This window comes from Mandrillus leucophaeus, unplaced genomic scaffold (assembly GCF_000951045.1).
Source record: "Mandrillus leucophaeus isolate KB7577 unplaced genomic scaffold, Mleu.le_1.0 Scaffold51, whole genome shotgun sequence".
NCBI classification, from domain to species: Eukaryota; Metazoa; Chordata; class Mammalia; order Primates; family Cercopithecidae; genus Mandrillus; species Mandrillus leucophaeus.
The window spans coordinates 202,699-211,760 of record NW_012105475.1 but is presented as its reverse complement, the minus strand read 5'-3'; the positions used below and the strand labels follow the sequence as shown (position 1 = coordinate 211,760).

At 39.3% G+C, this 9,062-nt stretch overlaps 1 protein-coding gene across 2 annotated transcripts in view; it reads right to left on the bottom strand.

Moving 5' to 3' along the window:
* Positions 1–9,062, bottom strand: part of EPB41L3 (erythrocyte membrane protein band 4.1-like 3) — a 245,057-nt gene that overhangs the window by 150,007 nt on the left and 85,988 nt on the right. The window contains exon 1 of one of the 2 annotated variants that reach the window (XM_011996313.1): positions 6,459–6,676. The exons of the other annotated variant lie outside the window; for it this stretch is intronic. The gene's annotated coding sequence lies outside the window, so the exon portion shown is untranslated. Of the gene's footprint in view, positions 1–6,458; positions 6,677–9,062 lie in introns of those variants that run through there. 2 annotated transcript variants of the gene reach the window in all.

Sequence of the window (9,062 nt, the reverse complement as noted above, 5' to 3'; positions counted from 1 at the left end):
AGCTCAGTATGATTTTGACCAGCAGGATCACATTTACTCATAGAAGCATCTCTTCTTCAAGGCCATTTTAATCTATTACCAATCACAAAGCAAGAAAATTAACCCCAACTGAAGACATATTAAGAGCTATGTACGTACTTTCACTTAAGATTCTTACTCAACCATTCTGACCACTCTGCTACATATTTATCATTATCCCTATTTAACAGATAAGAAAACTAACCTTTTATCCTACTTCCTTAACCTTTTAAATTTTATGTAATTTCCTAGGGCCACAGAAGTTACAAGTGATGGACCAGCCATAAAGAAGCCCAAGCATTCTGAGTCCAAGGCCAGGTTTCTTTGCTCTATGCTAAACATTCTCTCCAACACTAGTACTGTTTATTTATATTGTAACTGCTTCAGGTTAAATGCTTATTTGACAATAGTGAAGAAGCTGGAGAGTTATTAAGACAAAAGTCCTTAAAACAGTGTGTCTCAAAATGTGGTCCAGGGACCACCTGGATCAGATTTCACCAAAGTCCTTGTCAGGACATAAGGAGGTCTGGATCCAACTCCAGATCTATTAGATGATAATCCATGGATTGGTCCCCCAAAATTCCTTTTTAACAAACTCATCAGGTAGTTCTGTTGTATGTGAAAATTTGAAAACCACTGTGTCTCATTCTTTGCAAACCTCTACTGTTATCTGGAATTTTACACTCAAAAAATCCTGCATTCTCATTGAGGGCCATCTTTTGGATTATGGGTTTTGTAGTGGAACGTCACAAAATTCTATACTCATCTTCAGGATCTTCCCATTCCTAACACATGTCCCTAAAAACAAGCAAAGAGGACAACAGCCTATACTACTGAAATGAGAAAACATGTACTATGTGTACATTCTCATTAGACTGGTTCTAGATGTCTTCAAACACAGATCTCATTTCAACCTTGAGGTAGGCAGCATCCTCATCTGTTCACTCTGGGGAACCTTGCCTAGAGAAATAGAGTACCCCACCGACAGTTACCTAGCTCAAGGTTAGCAGACGTTTCCATCTGTATCTTCCGTAACTCCTCGTTTTTCCTTTATTCTGCAACAAGGATCCCCCACTGCTGGGCCAAGGACAGAGCCGCACAACTGGAGGTGAGCGGTGGGTGAGTGAACACTATCACCTGATCTTTGCCGCCTGTCAGATCAGAAGTGGCATTGGATTCTCATCAGAGTGCGAACCCCATTGTGAACTGCACATGCGAGCGATCTAGGTTGTGCATTCCTTATGAGAATCGAATGCCTGATGAGCTGAAGTGGAACAGTTTTTTCCTGAAACCATCCCTCACAATCCCCATCCATGGAAAAATTGTCTTCCATGAAACCCCAGCCTCTGCACCAAGGACAGGGTCACACAGCAGGAGGCAAGCAAAATGGAGGTCCTTGGTGCCAAAATGGTTGGGGGCCCCTGTTCTACAATATAACTTCCCCCAATGAATTACTGCTCTCATTTCAAGAATTCAAAGGAAAAGCTTTCCAGATGTCTTGAGCAGACAAATTAACCTCTATTTTCCAAGTCTTATACTTAGCCAGTAAGCATATTCCTTCTAAAGTTAATAAAAGTTGTCACCGAACCACACAAAATGGTATAAAACACACCAAAATTCATCAAGAGTAATTCTCTGTAATGAGATTACCAAAAACTCCCTGCATCTCTGGGACGTTAGTAACTCTAGATACAAATCATGTAGAAGGATGCAACTGTCAGGGACAGCCCGAGACCTCTAGATGCCCTGATGGCATCATCTCACAGAAGCCTGGGTGCACCGTTCCAGCTAGCACCACCTTCAGGATCATAAAGCTATTCTCATCAAACGGGTGAATGAAGACTGGATTCCAGGTAAATCAAAGATCCGTCAAAATAATGGGATTGTGAATAACATAACAGAGCAGCCCACATCCCTGGAGAAGTGAATGGAATATGACATTTGTTACCACTCTATTGCTGAGGACGAAGGAAGGGTTGGGAACTCAGAGAGAGACCAAAGGGTGCTTAATATTTTCCATCTCTGGAAGCCCAATGACCCCCTATACCTACTAAACTATGCCAGACCCTGGATGTTTTGACTCTGGAGAGCCTAGTTCAGGTCCAGGCTGCTGCATCCGCTGTCCCTCGAGGCATGCCGAGAGGCACATGGGAGAATGGTGAGTACCTAGCAACTCAGGTTAGGCTTAGCTGGGTGAGCTCGGCCCTCCATGAAGAGATGACATTAAAATCTGAATTTTAAAAAATCAGGAAATATATGGTGAAAGTTTGCTTTAGTTTGTTAGAACTAAATATTCACATACAACATTGAGATATACGTAATCATGAGAGATTTTAATTTTTTTAAATATCCTGTTTTACCGCAAGCCTCTTTATATGTATATCAGAAGAGAGTCATGAAGCGTAGGCAGCAAGTGGCAGGAGGTAGGGGGGCTGGACGACAAAGCTTCACATCATCACCATTATTAAGGTAATGATCCTTTACCAGTATTGCACAAGACCAAAAGAAAATATTTATTTACCATTAAAAATAATGATGTGGATATAGATTTGCATGCATGAAAAAGCTTCCGCCAGACATACTGTTACATTAAAAAAAAAAAAAAGAAGAAAAAAAAAGTGTGGCGGGGCACAGTGGCTCACGCCTGTAATCCCAGCACTTTGGGAGGCTGAGGCGGACAGATCACTTGAGGTCAGGAGTTCGAAACCAGCCTGGCCAACCTGGTGAAATCCCATTTCTACTAACAATTAAAAAAAGAAATAGCTAGGCGGGGTGGTGGGCGCCTATAATCCCAGCTGCTTGGCAGGCTGAAGCAGGAGAATCGCTTGAATCTGGGAGGCTCATTAGAACCCAGGAGGTGGAGGTGGCAGTGAGCTGATATTGCGCTACTGCACTCCAGCCTGGGCAACAGAGTGAAACTCTGTTCTCAAACAAATAAACAAACAAACAAAAAGCAGTTACACAGAAGTATTAAAGATAGAAGTCTATTCATGTAAAATATTATGTAACCTATGTGTAAGTCTGTATATGTGCAAAATGATGCTACTGCTACTTACAAAGCACTTGTCATATATCCATGAGACATAAGCATTATGCCCATTTTATAAATGAACAGACAGGCTCTAGGAAGTTAAAAGAACCATGCCGCACAGTTATTAAATAGCAAGGCCGAGAGCCTAACCCAGGTCTGTCCTATTCCACTCTGATACGTAATACATTCAGAAAGGCAGATAATGAGATTTCTTTCTTTGGTTTTTCAGTATTGTTAGAATATATTTTAAAGTGAGAATGTATAATTTTTAATATTTCAAATAACTGAGATATATTCATTGAAAGGATAAATAAGAAGAAAAATCTTTCCATATTTCGTATATCTCATTTTCCACCTTAAACAATCCAAAAGTCGTATTTAATCCTCAGTTAAATACTCCCACAAAAATACGGAATGAATTGCCAAAATATCAATCATTGAGAGAAAAAAACATTATATTCAATTTCTGCAAAATTTTGGACAACTCCATTAACTAAAGACCATCTGTCTCCAGATTCCTATTCTTCCAACTCATCCTACACTTATCACGAGAAAAAAATATTCTTCTTCCCTACTCAACCACTTTCAATGACTCCCCACTACCTAGCAAAGTCCAAAATATCCCTTACTCTCAGATCCAAAAATCTTCCACAATCAGACCTCACACTCCCTCCTTAGGCGCATCTCCCGTTACTCCCCAGCGTACAGGCTATATTCCAGCTAAAGGCAGGTCTCTGGACTTCTGCAATGTCCTGTCTGGAATGTCTGCTCAATGACTAATTGAGATTCTCTATCAAAATCCAATCATCTTCCCAAGGCCAAAATGGAAAGTCAAAATGGGAAATGAAGAATTTTCAATAGATTTTTTCCTATAAAAGGATGCACATATCCTTTTATAGGAAACAATCAATAATACAGAGAAAAACAATCACTGATACATGGATAGTGTAAAATAAGCACTACATATTATAAACTACATTTCAAAAAAATTGCACAGCCAAACAATAAACCATATTTCATAAGATTCATGACACTGATTATGAGATAACATTATGTTATATAGCATTCTGCCAATTAAGCTATGACTCATACATTTTTAGAAATGGGAATTTTCATTTTCTTCTTATCTAAAGAACTCAAATTGATATAGTTATTCAACGCATAAAGAAAATATAAACAAAATAGATAGGCCAAGGTGTTCCCAAAAATTCTTACATATTCAGAATTCAACTCTTCCAAATTGCACATCAACTAAGAGTTACTGCTATCTATGCTTTTCCACACAATATCATCTTGAGTCACCACAAGCACTAGAAATGCATCACTTAAGAGTGCTCCATTACTGTCTCCAGGATTTTCTCCAATAGACTAACATCCAATGTCCAATTTTTGATGCATATTCACAATCAATGAATTAAGTTGCCAGCTTTTTCTCTGCCACATGGCTGAGAGCCATGTAAGACATATCCCAATTTCAGAGATGTTAAATGTGAAAAAATAACTTTCTTTTAGAAATGATGAAATTTGGGGCTTGAATCAAATACAAAGAAACTCGCTATTTGAGGATGTAAACACAGGCATGTACGAAAATGACCGAAGAAGAGAGAGCTAAAACAGAAAATAGTTTTCCTCTCTTTAGTTCAATGCTAGGAGATCAGTATCATCTCCCAGCACTAATCCTTTTCAGCTTTTGTCACCCTCCCATTTGATCCCTCCCCTCTTCAGAGGACACCCTCCACACTGATGTCCTCCATGACACCAATTAGAGCTGGCAGGAAAGGAAGCCGACTCCCTGCAGTTCTTCCCTCAAAGAAACCATTCTTCTTTTCTCTTGGTACCTGCAGAATTCTCTTCCCTGATATGGCAAAACCTCTAGGTCCTACCCAATTTGAGCTATTGACAGGGTAACAATCTTGTTATGAAGAGGACTATGCCATTAAAAATAATGACTACATACATGAGTCCGGTAATTCTCATTTTTAAATAAAGCAGCAATGCTTTTTAAACCTTCTCCAAGATTTTTTTTTTTTTTTTTTTTTTTGGTAGTAAAGCATAAGTTACAAATGGCCCCACTTTTTAGACAATTCTATAAGTATTTACTGAATGCTTTAAGTGTCTAGACCTCTATTCGGTTTGGGAAAGAAACCTCAAAAGAAATAACTCCCTATCCTCATCAAGGACCCACCCAATGTAACTGGAGAGAAAAATATATACTCAAGGCAGGTTAAATATTGCATTTGTTTTCTAGGTCTAACATAGACCTTTCTGCGTTCTCTCTCTCGCTCTCTCTCTCTCTCTGTTTTTAGTTTGTAAGGCAGGGTTATAAGAACAACGTATCAAAATGTCAGCAATCTAAAAATTAAGTTGTCAGCTTTTTCTCTGTACTGCAAATTACAAAAGAATTAGGGGTTTGGTGCTAATAGAAGCTTACAATTCCAAAGTATGCAATTTAACCAATCATCGCAAGGACTAAAAATGCAATACCAAAGACATTTCAACCAAGTAATCTGCAGTTCTGGCATCTAATTTCAACTTCTCTACTTGTGCCATTCTTCCCAATTTGTTTCTTCTTTATGCTTTGAAACTCTGCTCTGGAATTGCTATACAGTTAAGAAAGAACTGCCCAGAGCTCCTACATACATAATACACTCACATGAAAATTGTCAGTCATCTTAGCAAGGAGGTATGGAAAAGACAAGGAACATCTGCAGCCATTCTGTGGTTCTTCATTTTTTATGCTGATATTACTATAAATTCAGAAAGGAAAACATGAAATGTACTTTATTGTTTCTGAATTTCAGTCTTATCATTTATTCAACACTAATTTGGGTGAAACATGTCTCTGATCATCTCTGTACTAGAATTCTAAATTAGGATTAAAATGCTAAATTATAAAATAATTAGTACATAAAACAAAAATGGAAATGGAAATCAATTACTCCAAATCACTGCAGATACCTTCTACACTTATGAAATACCTTTTCCCATTTTTTCCAATTGCCAACTGCAACCACATCACTTAAAAATAAATGAGAACATTGCCTACCCAATAAGTAAATTGCATCTTCAGAGAGACCACATACTTTTTAAAAATTACTAATAACCTAAATCAAGAATTTAAAAAGAATGCTCTTTTAGTACAAAGAACAGTAAGAAATATGTTGACTCAATATATAAATACAAATATACTCATTTTTCTTGTTCTTTAATTTTGTAAATGGCCCTTCTAAAAAATTACAGTATTTTTCTCTACAAAAGGAATATTCAATGCTTTCTACTATTTCACACACACAAAACACACACACACACACACACACACACACACACCCCTCTCCTTCCTTCCTCTTGGAGACACATTTTCCCATGTAGTCTTACATTCATTTATATCCTCTAATTCTCCAAAGAATACCTCGCAATGCAGTTCAACTTGAGAAAGGAGAGTCTCAGTCATTGATCAGGAAAGTTTTAAAGCCAGCGAGATGCTTCAGATGGTCTGGTTTTGCCTGCCCCACCCTTGTTTCCTTTGAGCCATAGTGATGTCACAACACCAGGCAGGACAATGACTTCACTGCTCCAGTCCTTGCTTCTGAGCACAGAATTCCTCACAGCCAAGGCAAACCAAATAACTGCAGAACCCTCCTCCGCCTGAGTGCCTGATGAATTCCCAACAAATCAGCAGCCAGCTAGCCTTCTGAAAGAAATAGACGCAGCGATCGCACGATTAAGGATCTCTCTAAATGAAGTGGTGCTAAAGATATATTTGATTCATGGGTTTCAATGGTGAGTCTATATTCCACAGAAAACTGATGGGGTACTTAGAGGAGACTATGGGAATTAAAGATGGCCAGGGTAGATTACTCAAGCACCCTGTCTCGGCCGGGCTCGGTGGCTCACGCCTGTAATCCCAGCACTTTGGGAGGCTGAAGCAGGCGCATAACCTGAGGTCAGGAGTTCCAGACCAGCCTGGCCAACGTAGTGAAACACTGTGTCTCTTAATTAAAAACAAATAAACAAACAAACAAACAAAAAAACAAAAACTAGCCAGGCGTGGTGGTGATCGCCTGTAATCCCAGCTACTCGGGAGGCCGAGGCAAGAGAATTGCTTGAACCCAGGAGTCAGAGGTTGCAGTGAGCCGAGACTGCGCCATTGCACTCCAGCCTGGGCGACACAGTGGGACTTCATCTCAAAAAAAAAAAAAAAAAAGTCCCTCTCTTCATTATATATAGTCAAATTCTCACAGAAAGAAAACATTTATTCCTCAGTCTACTCTTGGAGTTCTACTTTACTGGAGAGGACATGAATTCTAGTTTGTGAATTTTAGGGAAAGCACTAACTTAAAAGATGAATGCACATCATACAACATGGAAGAAAATACTTTTACAGTATTTTACAGAAAACACTTTTTACAGCAAGTTCCTGCCACACTTAATCTAATATACCATGTAAGTCCAGAAAAGATTCACAAGATAACAGCAACACATCTCTCAGTGCATAGATAGTGGCATCTCTTCTACCTAGGTGGCCCCTTAATGCACTTGACCAACCAGTTCTTAAAAAACAATTACAAATAAAATTGCATCCGATCAAGTTTAAAAATATCCTGATCTTTTTATTTCAACACAAAGTTGGCCAAAGTCCAAGCACTGTACAAGAATTGATGAAAAATTGCTTTTAACCTAAATCACATTCAAGCAGAAGAAATGTCTTAAAAATTAAATGTAAATATTTCACTGAGACACTGACATTTGACCTATAGCTCCCGAATCCTTCACCTAAAAGGGGTTTACAAATTAAAGTGGTTACTCTTCTTGTTATGGATGAATTATTCACAAAACATGAACTGTTTTGAAAAACTTACTTTGGCTAAACTGTATTAACTAAATAAACTTGATGCAGTGTTGTGCATCTGATAGTTTGCTTTTCTAAACTACCAGAAAACCATAATGCAAATGAGACAGTATTAAGCATTCAGCTATCAATGCCTTGCAAATTAACAAATTGAAGTCACGCTTCTCCAATTTAGTATTTATTCCCTCTCACATTAATTTTGTTACTCCAACTAAAGTTTTTAAAGTTTGATACCAAAATTAACATGCATTTTTTAAACACTCTCTCTGAGCCAAGACAGAAATCACCTCTCAGTCCCCAGAGTTCACTGGAGCTTGATGTGCTGCTCTCTTTTCTTAATAGGGCTTTTCTGCTTAATTTGCTGTAATTGGGACTACGTCCATGGCTCACAGACATCAAGTGGAATTTTATCATTTTTGTTTCCTTGAGACTTTAAAAATCAGGGTGAATTTCAAAAATAATGTTTTTAAGCACTTCGTGTGACGCTTCCTGTACTACAGAAGTTAATGCTATCAAAAGAAACTCCAGCACACCTGGCCACCTCAGAGAGCTTAAAATTCCCATTGCAACCCCCGCCCCCCAACAAAAAGGACAGGCAGGATATCTGCAAAAGCAATTCCGCAAGACTAATGTAAAAAAGCTGAAACAACTTAAACACGCAATGGAAGTACTGCATTAGCAGGACTGCCGGGCCCTCTCAGGACCTCCCAGCCCAACCTCCACAAGTAATTAATACCACATGTTTCCTTTATCATTCTATTTGTTCTGTTCCGCAATAATCTCTACCAACTTTAACCCTGGGCTGCAACTAAAGGAAAAACCCTAGGAAACTTCAGATCCGTAATATAGAAAGAAAATTGAGAAGAATACTCTCATTGCAAGGGACCACAGTTACAATTTACTAGGTAACCACACCCACCGCATTGCAGAAGCCATGAACTTCGCGGGCGTGGGGGGGTGGAGGGGAAGGGGAAGAAGTCGGGCGAGATTAGAGGCGAAACCCGAAAAAGCAAGCCCCTGCGGCAGCAACCAGGAAACACCCGCCAGGAACTGGCTGACACCCCAGCTCCAGCGGTTCGAAGCCCCAGCCTCCCCACCCCCACCGCTGCAGAGCCGCCTTCGCAGACACCTCCCAAGGCGAATCGCAGCCCCGAGGGCGCCAGG